The sequence below is a fragment of the Gopherus flavomarginatus genome, chromosome 3 (assembly GCF_025201925.1).
Source record: "Gopherus flavomarginatus isolate rGopFla2 chromosome 3, rGopFla2.mat.asm, whole genome shotgun sequence".
NCBI classification, from domain to species: Eukaryota; Metazoa; Chordata; order Testudines; family Testudinidae; genus Gopherus; species Gopherus flavomarginatus.
Window position 1 is genome coordinate 138226325 of NC_066619.1, and position 15358 is coordinate 138241682.

The 15358-nt window shown below is 51.0% G+C and overlaps 1 non-coding gene across 1 annotated transcript; it reads left to right on the forward strand.

Annotated features, from left to right (window-relative positions):
• The first annotated feature begins 352 nt into the window (after window positions 1-352).
• TRNAK-CUU (transfer RNA lysine (anticodon CUU)) lies at window positions 353-426 on the forward strand. Its single transcript has one exon. It is a non-coding gene; the product is annotated as a tRNA-Lys (tRNA).
• The last annotated feature ends 14932 nt before the right edge of the window (window positions 427-15358 follow it).

Below are 15358 nucleotides of genomic sequence, written 5' to 3' on the forward strand. Positions count from 1 at the left end.
AAAGGTTGCTTTGTGTGTGCTGTTATGGAGTGAAATAACAAAGGTTGGTTGCAGAGAGGGTGCATGTGCCACCCCAGCTGTGGTCCCAGAGTCCAGAATTTGCATAAACTCACCCCCTTACCTGTGACTAACAAGCTTGCCCTGCTAACTCTTCCAGCAAAACAGGCCAAAGAAAGTGTATGCAAGCCCTGTACTGCAGCCCCAGTACTATTTTCGGTTCCTTCCCACAGATCTTTCACTCCGCACCAGTCCAGTTCCTTGCTGTTGCTTGTCCAACCACTGCATGCATGTGCTAGACCGGACCCTGAGCTGATTCCTGACTGTTGTGCTCCATACAGCCTGGCCTGTCTGTGTCTCTGTGGTGCAATGGGTCAGCACGTTTGGCTCTTAACTGAAAGGATGGTGGTTCAAGCCCACCCAGGGACAGTGATAAGCCTGTGCTACTTCCTTGCTTTCCTGCGGGCAGGGCCGGCTTTAGGCCAATTCAACCAATTCCCCTGAATCGGGCCCCGCACCCAAGCCCTGCTGGTGCACTGTACTAGGGTGGCCCAGCTTCCCCAGGGGGCAATTTAAAGGGCCTGGGGCTCCCAGCAGGGACTGGAGCCTCAGGCTGTTTAAATTGCCACCAGAGCCCCACTGCTGGAGACTTGGGGGCTATTTAAAAAGTCTGGGGCTCCCCTTGCTTCTACCGCCCCGGCCCTTTAAACAGCCCCCGGAGCCCCGCCACTTCCCCAGGGCTCCCGCGGCTATTCAAAGGGCTGGGGCGGTGGAAGCAGGGGAGCCCCAGGCCCTTTAAATAGCCCCCGAGCCCTGGGCTGCTGCTGCTACCTTGGTGGAGGAGGGGGCACTTACCGTACAGGGTAGGCTGTACCCCCTGTACCCGCACCCCTGCCCACAGCCAGCCCCTGCTGCACCCCCTGCCCTGCCTGCACCAGCCCCGCACCCCGTGCCCTGTCTCCAGTCAACCCTTGCCGCACTCCCCTGCCTTAAGCCAGCCAGTCCCACACTCCTCTGTCTCCAGGCCTGCCAACCCCTGCGCACTCCCCTGAGGCCCTGCCTGAAGCCAACCAGCCCACTCCACCCCACATCCCCCTGCCTGCTGCCAGCCCCTGTCAGCAGCCAGTCCCACACACCCTGCCCTGCCTGCAGCCAGCACATTTGCAGCCAGTCCTGCACCCCCTGTCCTGTCTGCAGCCAGCCCCGCACGCCTTGCCCTGCTTGCAGCCAGACCCGACCTCCAGTCAGCCCCTGCCCTGCCTCCAGCCAGCCCCATGTCCACTGGTGCCCTGCAGTTCCCAGGGCAGTAACCCTGCACACACGCTGCAATGAGAGGGGCAGTGAACAGCTGTGACCCACACATGTGCACACCTTAGGGTGACCAGACAGCAAGTGTGAAAAATTGGAACAGGGTGGGGGGTAATAGGATCCTATATAAGCAAAAGACCCCCCAAATCGGGACTGTCCCTATAAAATCGGGACATCTGGTCACCCTAGCACACCCCCAGGGAGTGGCGGGGACCCACACATGTGAAACGGAGCTCATTTCTAGTTCAGGCCCATCTTTTTAAAAAAGAATTTTAGGTAGGGTTAACATACATCCGTATTTTCCTGGACATGTCCAGCTTTTTGGTTCTTAAATAGACCATTTGGGAGAAATTTTTAAAAATATGGATGTATGGTAACCCTATTGGTACAAAAAATACATACTGTGGCACATCCCTTAAATCAGAACTTTTTACAGGGAGCCGGCTGCTAAGAAATGAAAGGCTTTTATTTACATGGTTTTTTTTTTTAGTCATCCCTGCCGGGGCCCCGCCGAATATGTTCGAATTGGGCCCCGCACTTCCTAAAGCTGGCCCTGCCTGCGGAGAGCCTCAAAGGTCCCATTTTGCTGCCTCTTGGCCTCAGTGCGTTCAGCTAGTGGCCCGAAGACCGGGCTGGATGTCATTCAGAAACCCATCTCCCAGCAGCTGTTCCAGAGGCTCAGGTTTAATCCTCAAGGCCGAGCACAAAAACTTTCAGCCAGGAACATTTCGCTCTCTCCCCGCCTCCGCCCAAGTGGCAAAGGAGAAGCAGACGAGACACGCCGGCTCAAAGACGCCTCCCTCCCACTTCCCTGTAAGCTGTGCAAAGCTCTTGGCCTGCCTCACGCCTTGTCAGGAAAGCGCGGCCATGCTGCTCACGCCTGAGTCACGTCCGCAGCCTGGCCTGCCCTGGCTGACGGTGTGCAGAGCCACGCCAGTCAATGGCAGTTTGAGTCAGGAGCCTAGGCTCTTTCCCCTGACAGCCACACACACAGCACTGCCTGGTGTCCCGAGAGCCTCCTTCCTGTTCTCCCGCAGCACACGCTGCCTGCCAGTGTGGGTGGGAAAAGGGGACCAGGAAGTACTGCAGCCTCATTCCAGGACAGGAGGCCCTCGCCATACCCAGGCCTGCCTCTTGCCTTCAGTCCAGGTAGCCTCATGGCCTAGGCTCTTGGTGCTCTGCTGGTCACTGCCTTGCTGGAAGGCCCTGAGGGAAAAGAAGCAAGCACACATGTAGCAGAGGATGGCTTTGATCCATTAATCTCTGGGTTATGGGCCCAGCACACTTTTGCTGCACCATTCTGCTGGTTTTTCATGACCGCTGCCACCCAGCCATCACTATCTGGATTAGCACCTTATGCGCTCTCACGCTGGCAGGCAGATGCGCAGTCTGCTAGGCAGCTGTCCTGGTCACAGGATATTACAGCTTCTACAGGGTAAAAGGGATCTATTTGGGGTTTGGACCCCATTGGGAGCTGGATAGCTGAGTGCCAGAGACGGGAGCACTTCTTAAACTGTTTTCAGTTAAGCCTTCAGCTTCACCCTCACCTGAAAAGTACTCACCATTAAGGGGTATGTGTTCCAAATGCCAAAAGCATGTGGGAGGTAAGAATGGGTGTTTAGCTGTCTGTGGTTGTTTTAGTTGATTTCCTTTTTGCTGTTCCTGGTGTGTAAAGACAGAGACATTTTTGAATCTCTTAAAATTGCTGTTAGTGCTACAGTCCCTCACCTTAAGCTTATGCTATTAGATCTCTTCTGTGATATATTCTGGTTCTGAAAGGTAAAAGGTCGCTCTGTGTGTGGCATTATGGAGTGAGGTAGCAAATGTTGGTTGCAGAAATGGGGTATGTGCCACAACAGTCCTGCCCCCCAGCTGCATTCCCTGAGTCCAACCTGCAAAATTTCCATGCAGTCAGAGTGGAAAAGAGCATTTTACCTAACTGTGAAGTTGCTTACAACTTTCAGTGTGTAAGTGAGATCAGAACCCCCCACTCTAAGTACATCTAAAATTTATACTTAACTATTAGTGATCTTAGGTCTGTAGCATAGAACTGAATTTGTAATACAATTACAAAGAGCTTTATTTTTAAACTAGAAAAGAAAAAAACCCATAAAATCTGCAGTTAGAAACTTCAAAAAAGACCCATAGTACTAAATTTAAATATTCATTTTCAACCTTTTTTATTTCACTATGCTTTGGAACCCATGTCCCTTGCCTAATGAGATATATGTAGGTTCGGGTGACTCCCAAAAGCATGAACTGCTAAGGACCGTTCTACTGTCCTTGATTCATATCACCAGGATAACTACACTTTATTACTCCTGCCCTAATAAGAAAGAGATTGGGGATCTCACAGCAGCCGAAATGACCATTTGGACAAGCACCCCCATCATGCAATGCGGGGTGGGTGTGACCATGCACATCAGCAACAAAAGACTTTTACAACACATCACCAACAGATATCAGGGTAGAGTTCATTCTGACCCTGCTTACATCCTCCCCACAACCAAGAATTGGTGCTCCTGGTAAATCACACTCCCTATTATACCAAATCATTGGTATTGAATGCTGAAGTCACAGCTAGCAAAAGTAGCCACCCATCTCTGCCCTGCAGCATCCAGCTTAGCCCTTGTTAACACATAAGTCAGTGGATTGTTCTCTGTCCATACCTGAAACTGAGCACCACACAAGTAGTCTCCAAAGTTCTCAGTGATGGCCCATTTCAAGCCCAAGAACTGCAGCTGGTGGATGGGATAGCAAGTTTCGCTATCAGACAGTCCTCAGCTGGCAAAGGCTACAGATTTACATTTGCCTTCCACTTCCTGGTACGAGACTGCTCCCAAACCCTCCAAACTGGCATCAGCATGCAGGATAAATGGCTTGTTTGGGTCAGCAGAGACTAGGACTGGCACATGAATCAGGCAAATAATGATTTCCCGTAAAGCTCTGTCACATCTCTCATCCCGCCATGTCCCAAATGGAGAGGAGAGGAGCCCCTCCCCTGTCCCAGCCCAAGAACACCAGATCTGTGGAGGCAAGATGTCTGTAGCCCAACCAGCTGGAGCTGCTGGGGAGAGGAGTTCTCCCCTCAGCCCAGGCCCACTGGAGTTGCTATTGCAGTGGGGGAGAGATGTCTTTCATCTAGTTCTTAGATGCCCTGATAAGAGGGGGGTTGAGTTTTTTCTTCCCACCTACAGCTCAAACTTCTTTTTCCCCCACCACTTTCTGCTCTAGCCTGATCTCCCTCTTTCACCTCAATTCTCTTTTTCCTGGTCTTGTTCCAGAGCCCTGACAGCCCAATTCTCTGCCCTAACCCCGTCCCCTCTACTGCACCCTGAACCTCTCATTCTAACCCCACCCTAGAGCCTGCACTCCCAGGGCCAGTGCCCTCATCCACCTGCACTCCAACTCTCTGTCCCATGTACCCTGATTTAGGGTGTACTAATAATATTAATTTGGATAATATGATGAAAATTTAATTTATTAGCTTACATTTTATTTAATTTAATTGAGTTACAAAGTTACAGTTGCTTTACTGCTATTCAATAGATACATAGGGCATTATATGCAACAAAGTTTTGGTTAATGTCTCTTACCACACTTCCTTGATAACCTGGTGGTAAGAGACACAGAACCAGCCTTGCAGTTCAGGTTTCTCAATTCTTGAGTGAAAGATGCAGCGCTTAGAAAAAGCTACTGTTACTTAGGGTTTACTTGACTAAGTTAAACTTAAAATCAAAACCTAATAAACAAAGAATAAAAACTTACGGAAATGGAGCTTAGCCTAGTTCCCTTGAAACTTAAAGTTTAAGAACAAGTACAGCCTACTGCTAGTACATAGAGAGAGAGTGGAGGAAGTAAGTCAGAATGATAGAGTGAAGTGCTCTAGTGAGGTGGGTTACCTCTTTTATAGGGCACAAGCACCGGAAATCCTTCCTCCTATGTCCAAATTTCATTCCTCACCCACAAAACGTTAGGGTACGCTTACTTCACAGGCTAGTATGTTTGTGCATGTTGATGACATGTACATATGCACATAAGTTCCCTTGTGTTGTACCTGTTAAGTCTGTGGGTAGAATACTGAAAAAAAAAACCCTATGCCATTCTCCATTGTCGATTGGTCTAAGTAAAAGTCTTAGACAGGCGTGAGTACTTATCTATTTAAGTAACAAGATACAGGTCAACTTTGCTTTCTTAGTAAAAGGTCACAATATAGATATGCTAACCTTGCCTTAGCTTAACATACAGGATATGGCCTGTAGGGTCTCGTAAGTCATGTGCCCCAGCCTCCTAATCATTTCTATTGCCCGCCGCTGGACCCTCTCCAAATTGTCCACATCCCTTCGCATGTGGGACCCAACCCCAAAAGTACCTACATTTCACCCCAATGGCCCCCAAATGCCAGATTTTAATATGTACATAGGGTGCTCCCATGGTCATGTCACTCCCGAGCTCTCCAGTGGAGCCTGCTGGTGGAGAACAAGGTCAAAATCAGCCAGGACGTCGCTCAGTCAATTCCCTGTGCTCCCAGCAGGTGGTATCGGAAAGCTCCAAGATGGCTCACTTCCCTTTCTCTCATCAGCTTCAGGCCCCAGGGTTACAAATGCCCAAACTAGTTGGGATTCTCCCCTGGGCTCAGGGTGTGGGGCTGCTCTGAGGGGATGGACTTGCACACTTGGGATATTAGTGCAAAGATACAATTTCAATTTCTCTTAGAGAAATTTGAGGGCAATTTATATTTGGTAAAAATCTTATTTCGTGAAAGGAAAGCTGCAGTGATAGCCTGGTTACTGGGGTGCAAAACACTTTCCTCCTGCAAGAAACAAGAAGTTAGAATTAGACATTTACATCATTTGTTCCAATGTTGGCACAGGTTTAATTTTGCTCTGTGCAGGTTTGTTTCAGGCGGTGACTGTTTTGGTTTATTGGGTTGTTTTGGTTTTTTAAGTTGGAATGGAGATTTTAATTGACATTTGCTGGATTCGAATGGCTGACCTGCAACACCAGTTTTGACATACTTCTGCATATTTTATACAGATTTGGCCAGTATTCAAGGATTCAATTCCTTTATAGGAGGTTTTAGAGTTCAGGCTTATTTATTTGATGTTATTTTATCATCCTGCTGTAGCACACCTTTTTGATAAAACCTTGAAATTATTAATTTATGGCATTTGTTAGTTTTTATTTTTAAAAACAAAGTTTTTCTTAATGTTTGGGTTTTAAATTAAGCATTGTTTTTGGTTTCAAATTTTCATTTAGGTTTTGGTTGTTGATGGGATCTTTAAGAACTTTGGATTTAATACTAAAATTTGGACAGATTTAGCTTATTGAAAGTAAACTGTTCACTATTTTATTTTAATAAAGGTTGTATTGCTGTAAACCCTGGCCCGTGGGAGAGGAGATGAGCCTGGCCTTTAACTGAGAAGGAGCAGAGGCATGGGAGAGGCCAGGTGATGGGGGGCACAGCCCCCCAATTTTTTTTGTCTACCCACCTCAGTCTCCCACCAAACGAGAAGAGTCTGATGCCACTCCTGCTGGTCACTGGGTGTCACTGCTGCTCCATGGGAAACATGCTCTGTGCATTACCCAGCTTGGTGAGAAATACACTCTGTGCCTTACCGTGACTGGTCCGTGGGTGTCACTGCTCCTAGAAGGCAGACACACGCTGTGCATTACACCACCTGACCGCTGGGTGTCATTGCTCTATCAATGGAAACGCTTTCTGTGCATTACCCTGAATGACCACGAGGTGTCACTGCTGCTCCAAGGGAAACATGCTCTGTGTGTTACCCTGATTGGCCACTGGCTGTCACTGCTGCGCCAAGGAAAACACCTTCTGTGCATTACTCTGACTGCCCACTGGGTGTCACTGCTGCGCCAAGGGAGACATAAGAGCGGCCAGACTGGTTCAGACGCAAAGTCCACCTAGCCCAGTATCCTCCTGTCTTCTGACAGTGGCCAGTGCCAGGTGCCCCAGAGGGAATGAACAGAGCAGGGAATCATCAAGTGATCCATCCCCTGCCGCCCATTCCCAGCTTCTGGCAAACAGGCTACAGGCACCATCCCTGCCCACCCTGGCTAATAGCCCTTGATGGACCTATCCACCATAATCTTATCTAGTTCTTTTTTGAACGCTGTTATAGTCTTGGCCTTCACAACATCCTCTGGCAAGGAGTTCCACAGGTTAACTGTGCAACTGCCCTGAGCTTACCCCCTTCCCCTCGCCAGGTTGTATATGGAAAAAGGATGAGGACAGCCATGATGTGTCTGTCACTGGCTGATGCCTCAGTTTCCTCTAGGCAGCAGTGCTGCAGGCTCCTTTGGTCAGTTCCCATGCAACTGTGTCTGGGGAAGGGGGAGTAGATACTCATGCTCCCCAGCCCCATTCCCCTCCACCAACAGCTGGGAAATCCAGGCCAAATTTAACCCTGGTAGCTGGGCCGGGATTAGCCTGGGCCGGGGTTGGGCTGGGAAGGAATTGCGGTGGGGAAACAGACGCACCTGCTGTGAGGGAAGATCCTTCCATTCCCTGCCAACCTCCCTCACTCCTTGCAGCATGGCACCCCCTAGAACTTCCTTCTCTGTCATGGAGGCTGTCTGCTGCCTGCTTCTCCCTTAGCATCATCTCTCCGCACCCTGGGGCACTGGCGTCGCCCATCCTGTGCAAACAGGCAGGTCCCTGGTCTGCCCTGTGGTGCTGCCCTGCAATTTGGGGAGGCAGCTATTGGATGGAGTCATATCGAAATATGGGGGTGAGCAAGGCTGGGGATCAAGACTCTTGGGTTCTCCCCCCAACTCTGGGAGGAAAGTGGAGGTTAGGGGGTAGAGTCGGAGAGGGGCAGGGCTGGGATCCAGGGCTCCTGCTTTTTCTCCACTTCCTGCAGCTGCTTCGGCCTTTCAGTGCATTTCCTGTTGCAAATTCATTTGCTGACTTGTGCAACCCACCCCAGAGGTGGCTGCATCTCAGTGTTGGGTGAGGCATCCTTGGCTACATCACCCCCTAACCGTGTCTCTCTCCCCACTGCAGGTGACCCTGCAGCACTTGGCAAACATCCGCAAGATCGTGGGGGGTGCTTTGAGCATTGGGCAGGCAGGGGCCAGGTGCCCAGCCCGCCTCCCCCCCAAGAATGGGACCCAGCACCCCCTACTTTTTACAGGGATTAACAAGGGGCAAAGGGGAGCAAATCAGAGAAGAGGGTGGCCAGGGTCTGAGAGGGGGTGGAAATGGGTTGGTCGGGGGGGGGTTAAGCAGCTGGAGGCAGAGTTAGGAGAGGGGCTGAAGGGCAAAATCAGGGACGAGGGAAGGAGCCGGAGTTAAGCCCAGGGAGAGATGCTGCCAGAGGGTCAAACCCCGGCACAGGCAGGGGCAGAGAGGTAACAGTTACCCCGGGGGGCTGAGACTCCAGTGTTTGCAAACATGGGGCAGGGAGCAGAGGGACTTTTTTATTTCCCCTCCCACAGCCAGCACCTCTCAGCATGGGCTTCCCAGGGCTGGGCTCTTAAAGGCACAGGCATCCCACTGCCTAGACCCTGCAGCTCCTCTCTGATGTAACCTACTGAGGTGCTGCAGTAGGAGACTCAATTCAGTGAAACTGGGCATTCCCTATACGCCCCACAGCCAGGGAGCTGTGCACCCCCTCCCTTGAATTTCCCCAACACCCCGCCCCCCAGTTGTCAACTAGTTACATGCAGCTCTGCCAATGTTGTCATTGGTTGCAAATTTGAATGGAAATTGAAACGTTAACACACACTTTAAAAGCAGGTACAACATATGAAAAATACTTGTACTTGAGAAAGTTAAATAGGTTTGGAAAGTCTGGACAAAGCCAGGTTTCCTCACGCAGCTGTTGTGTTTGCTGACAATGTCGGGGCATTGGCTTCAGCAATGTTGACCAACCTAAGGGCTGGTCTACACTACGGGGGAAAATCAATCTCAGATACGCAACTTCAGCTACGTGAATAACGTAGCTGAAGTTGAAGTATCTAAGATCGAATTACTCACCGTCCTCACGGCGCAGGATCGATGTCCATGGCTCCCCCTGTCGATTCCGCAACTCCATTCGGGTTGGTGGAGTTACGGAATCGATATAAGAGTTTTTGGGGATCGATATATCGCGTCTAGATGAGACGCGATATATCGCTCCCCGAGCAATCGATTGCTACCCGCCGATACGGCGGGTAGTGAAGATGTACCCTTAGAATTTCAAATGATGATTTGTAAGCGAGGTGTGAATGAGCTCTCCCCTGACAGCTAGTGATGAGCAGGGTTGGAGGAGGCTTTGGGACCAGACTGTATTTCCATGAACTCACCTACTCTGCCGAGGTATCCAGTAGACAGAGCTGGGCTGCCTCTGCTCTAGGTGCCCGGAGGAGGGAAGGTGTGTGGGGCTCCAGCCTGGGGCTCTTCCTCCGTCCTGCCAAGCCCTGACTATTAATCCCAGCCCTGGCACTCCTTTCTTCAAGCGCCATGTGGGCCAGAGGAAAAGTGTGGCAGGAAGCACAGGGGCCAAACTTGTGGGCACCAGCTGAAGCAGCGAGAATCCCAACCACCATGTCAAACTGCAGGAATCAGCAACTAGGGTGGCAAGTTTTAGAGCCCCAACCCATTGTGGCCATCACGACCAAAGACCTGGCTCCCGTGGGTGAGTCACCCAGCAGGAGGGAAAAGACTCACTCTTGTACAACTAGAGACAGGGAAGTTGAGGACTGTGAGCTCCAGGGCTTTACCACAAGCCAACACCAGGTCCCACTGAGAGTTGAACTCAGATTGCAGGATTCAGTGTCCCAAGTGTTGCCCATTACACCATGGAAACAGCTTGTGCTGCCTTCTCTGGCCATCAGTGACCCTCACGGGGCTGGCTTGTGTAAGGGACTGTTGACCCTTTACTAAAACTTAGTGTGTGTGGTGGTGGGGGGGGTGGGGGGGTCGGTTGGCTAGTTCCTAGCACCAATAGAGGTGGAAAGGGTCAGTGGGAAATCAGGCCCCTGAGACTGACAGTCCCCAGGGGCAATGGGGAGAGGCCAAAGCTCCAAGTTAGCTGGACTGACAGGCCGGGCAGTGTAATGAGGGAGTCACCAGGCCAGGGGGTCCCATCCAGTGCCAGCTTTAGGTCAATTCCCCCGATTCCCCCAAACTGGACCCCGCACCTAAGAGGGCCCCATGCCTGCACCTATAAGGGCCCCACGCCTTAAAGAAGAGAGCCTAACTTTTTAATTTTTACTCATCTGGCGGCAGCTTGAGTCTTCAGTGGCACTTCAGCTGTGGGTCCTTCACTCACTCCAGGTCTTCAGTGGCATTTCGGTGGCGGGTCCTTCAGTGCCATGGAAGACTTGGAGCGAGTGAAGGACCCACTGCCGAAGTGCCGCTGAAGACCTGGACCACTGCCAGGTATTCGAATTGGATCCTGCAGTTCCTATAGCTGGCCGTGGTCCCATCCTCCATGGGAGCGGGAACTGCCTGGGCCAGAGCAGAGTTGAGCTAAGCAGAGAGCAGGAGCCCGAGAAGAGCGGGGAGCAGAGTTGTGCAGGTGTAGTGCCAGAAACTGCTCCCTGTGGGATTTTGTTACTGATACCTGAGGTTGTTCTTATTTGCTGATTTTTCCTAATTTGCTAAAACTTGACAGTGGTTTCTCTAGCAAAGGCCAGTCCCTGGCCCCTTGGTCCAGACATCCTCATTCACATCAGGCTTCAAATTGAGAATCATTTCCCATTCCCGCTCTGTGGGAGGAGAGACTTTTAAACGCGCTCTCTGTGCGACTGCACATGGCTAAGCAAGGAGAACAAACCCCCAATCCCCCCTGTGCTTTGGGGGCCAGGTTTGCTGTGGTCTGTAGTTCAGATGCCTTCACGTCTGGGCACTGGGATTATTTACCAGTTTCTGTGACATTGGGGCATAACTGTGCTCACAGCCAAATTAATGTGCTTAGTGTGGCCGTGTGCCCTCAACTTTACACAATCTGTTTCCAAAAATTGGTTTCTGTAAAATCGGAATAATCCCCTAGTGTAGACATACTGTATGTGCCTGAGCATCCACAGTGCAAACTGGAGCCAGATCTAGTTTCACTCTGTCTACACTTCAAACACTGCTGTGGCACTGCTATAGCACTCTGGAGTAGACAGTGACTGGAGGGGTTTTCCCATCCCTGTAATAGCTACATGGACAGAACAATTCTTCCTTTTATTTAGCACTATCTAATCAGGGCTTAGGTCATCTTAACTCTATGGGTTTGGGGGGTGGGCTTCACACCCTGAGAAATGTCGCTCTTCCAGTTCAGTGCCCAGCGTACAGCAGCCCTTAGATTCCTCTTGCTATTTCAATGCAGGCACTGACCTGTGAGAGGAAAACATCAGCTCACAAACACTGAGACTGAATTCCCCACATTTAATCTCTCTGCACTTTCCAGAAAGTCACAAAATTCAATTCATTCTTGCTAGGACAGAGAAAAAAATAAGTGACACTAAGTTTTTGGCTTGATTATGTAACCCTTTTGCCTCTCTGAGTTGGCAGCAACAAGGGCCGGGTTCAGTATCCAGGGGTTCCATTTCATAACACAATGCATAACTGGCTCGAGCCCCCACCCAGTGACCTGGGACACTCACATACCACACCCCCCTGGGCGCCTCTAGGAGGCAATACTTCCCCTCTCGCAAGCACGGAGTCTGAGTGTAGCAAAATCTTTTTAATAAAGGAAGGAATCAATGCGGCATCCCATTGGAGAAACACCACAAACAGGGTTATAACACAAACCATAAACAAAAACCCACCTCCAAGTACGTTTGGCACTGTCCTTTTTCGCCTTAGGGGTTTAAGTCCAATCACCCCAAAGTCCAACAACCCAAAAGTCTCTGGTCAATGCCACCCCAGAGTTCGAGAGTTTATCTGTAGAGGTCCCTCCCCCCAGCCTGGGTAGAAAGGGGCACCTTACGTGGTCCGGGGCCAACTGCCCTGCCTCTCCGTGGGTTCTGCTTCCGCCTTCTCCACGAACTGCTCCGCTTTACCAGCTGCTCCACTCTGCTCCTCCAGCCGTCCTCAGAAACTGCTCCGCTCCACCAACTGCTCTGCTCCATGAGCTGCTCTAGTTCTCCCTGCAAACTGCTCAGCTCCGCTCGCTCTCTGGGCCACTCCACCCATCCCACAGCTACTCCGCTCTGCCAGCCGCTCCGCTGCCACCAGCTGTCCCATGATCTGCTCCAGCCATCCCCACAACTGCTCCACTCCACCAGCTGCTCGGTTCCAAAGTATAGCTTCAGGCTCCCCTACTAGCTAGCACAGTACTCAGTGCTCTCAGCTCAGTAATTGCAGCTCTTTAGTGATTTCAACTCTCAGTGATCTCAGCTCTTAGTAGGGGAACCTCAATGCTAGTGCACCATTAGCCAAAAGTGAGTTCAGCTCCATAATCGGTATTTAGATTCTTGAGGGAATAAAAAAATCAATTCTGACATTCCATAGTGAAGAGAGTGGAAATGATATTGCTGGCTACACAAGAAGACTGCACCATCACACACACATACCTCTCCCCAGCTTCTCACAATTCACTGGGTTTTGGAACCCATGTCCCTTGTCTAGCAAGTACCACCCAACTGAGGGTGAGTCATTTGTCACCAAGCAGTCCCACAGCTCGGTAGTCTGGGATAGGGTAGGCGTGCCTATGCAAATACACTCTCTGAAATTCTTTCCACCAGATGTCAGGGTAGAGCTTATCCTGACTCTGCTTACAATTAAATAAAATTAAGTGTTTAATTAATATAGTAAAAATATATCCTGACTCCTCTAAATAACACCACAACGTGAAATAAGAACAGAGAAAAATCTTGTCAGTGAAGACAAGTGAAGTTTCGCAAATGATCTTCCCATTATTAATTTCCATGCTGCCCCCATTGGAGGTCCGGACAGCTCCACTGTCACTGCTCTGCATTCACCTTCCCCTAGAATTGTTCTTGGACATTCCCAAATATGAAAAATTGTGCACTTCAGAATGCGAATAGTGACCCCGTCTCCTTCCTGCACCTGCTCTACATTGCTCCACAGCAGCTTCTTCCCCTGCAGAGTCACCCCAGCACGGCAGTGCAGCCGCCCAGGGGTCAGCAGGGGCCCCTGGCAAGGACAGTGGGTGCAGCTAACAGCCCAGTCTGCCTGGCAGTGAGTCAGCTGTAAAAAAGCAAAACCCCCTCCCAGAAGTACAGAGACTGAATTCCCCAACTTTAACATCATGACCCCCTCTAGAAAGCCACACGTGTCAGTTGTATTTTCACAGGGAGATACAAAAATCAGGTGACACAAATTTTTAAGTTGAGTAAATAAAGTTGAGGAGATAGTTATTAACCTCACAGAAATATACTAAAGATCCCTCAACATAACACCTGAAGGGGAAATATGAACAGAGACAAACCTTGTCAGCAAAGGCTCATTTCCCAAACAAGCCTCAAAATGTTACGAATTCCCACCCCTCCTCCACAGCAGCTCTGTGCAGTGTCACTGTTCTGTAGGCAGCTTCCCATTCAATGCTGTTGTGGGCCTTTCCCAGGCCTGGAAATGTATCAACGACAGAATTTGAAGAGCAAACCTGGCTCCCCGCACCAGGTGGGATTTGAGTGTTTGGTTAGTCTTTGTCAATAGTACAGACGCCAGGGGAGGGATCTTGGCACAGGGGCTGGTAGGGGAGAAATGATTGTAGATTCTGACCTGTGCTCTGGAGAGAAGGTAATAGTTGAGGGGGCATTTTTGTCTCCTCCCCTGCCTCAGTGTCCCCTGGGCCGGATTCTACATTCCACAGGACAAATGAGGGGGTGACATCACTTGGTGAATAAAAGCTAGTGCTCCATGGGAGGTTTGAATTCACAACCTCAGTATAGCTCCTCTCAGCACTGCCCTATAAGTACTGTGCACTAGCCAGTTGTGCCACTGGAGCACCTGTTAGCTGTTATTCTCCAAGACCCCTAGGTTGATAAGGGCGAGGAGTGACCCCAAAACATTCTCAGTGGAGCTGAGAGCCGGTAGCGACAAGTGTTGTACTCGGTGAGGTGGATTCTTCTTAAGGGTTCCAGGCCCCATTTGACCTTTTTGTTCGTCCCTGTGTAATAACAGAGCTGGTTAAGACTCACTGCAGAGTCTTGCTGCAGACCAACAGATCTGAAATCACTGATCACCAGGTCTAAGCATTAGTCCTGCTTTGGGACAGCGTCTCTCATCCAACAAACTGCCCAGTCTGCACTAGCAGTGAGGCTCCCTCACTAACAGCTGAAATCAGGGAGAGCTGTGTGAAGTGCAGGGCCCCAGGGGTGCTTGAACAGGGGGGAACAACACCCCAGGACTTTTCAAAATGGGAGGGCTCTGCCTTGCCCCTTTGTAATGACCGTAAGGGCGAGTGAGCATGGGGAGGGAGCGGAGAACAGTGAGCGGGAGGCGGGGCCTTGGGGGGAAGAGGCAGCATAGCAGCGGGACCTTGGGGAGAAGGGGGGGCAGGGGAGTGGCCTCGAGTGGCAGGGAGGGGGCTACTGTTTGGGCTCTGGTGACTGCTACTTTTAGGCAGGGCTGCCCAAAGGAGGACAAGTGGGGCAATTTGCCCCAGGCCCTGGGCCCTGCAGGCGCCCCACAAGCCCTGGCCGAGAATCCCTTCCCTGGCTAGAGGCTCCTTTTTACATTTTACTGGCCCAGCAGCAGTCTGGCTCTTCGGCGGCACTTTGGCAGCGGGCCCTTCACTCACTCTGGGTCTTCGGATGCACTTCGGCGGCGGGTCCTTCAGCGCTGCCCAAGACGCAGTGTGAGTGAAGGACCCGCTGCCACTGAAGACTCAAAGCGCCTCCCAGTAAGTACAAGCGCTGCAGTCGGTGGCGCCTTTTTTATGTCTGCTCCTCCGCTTTGCCCCAGCAGGCCCCCGAATCCTCTGGGCGGCCCTGCTTTTAGGGAGCCTGTTCCACTCCTGGTGGGACCACAAGACATCCCAGAGCAGAGAGGGGCTAGCAGAGCGGTGCCAGGGTGGAATGGCAAGTGGCCGGCAATGTGGCCAGACAGCGGAGGGAGAAAGGGGCTTTCCCCCCGGGAGGTGAGAGGTGA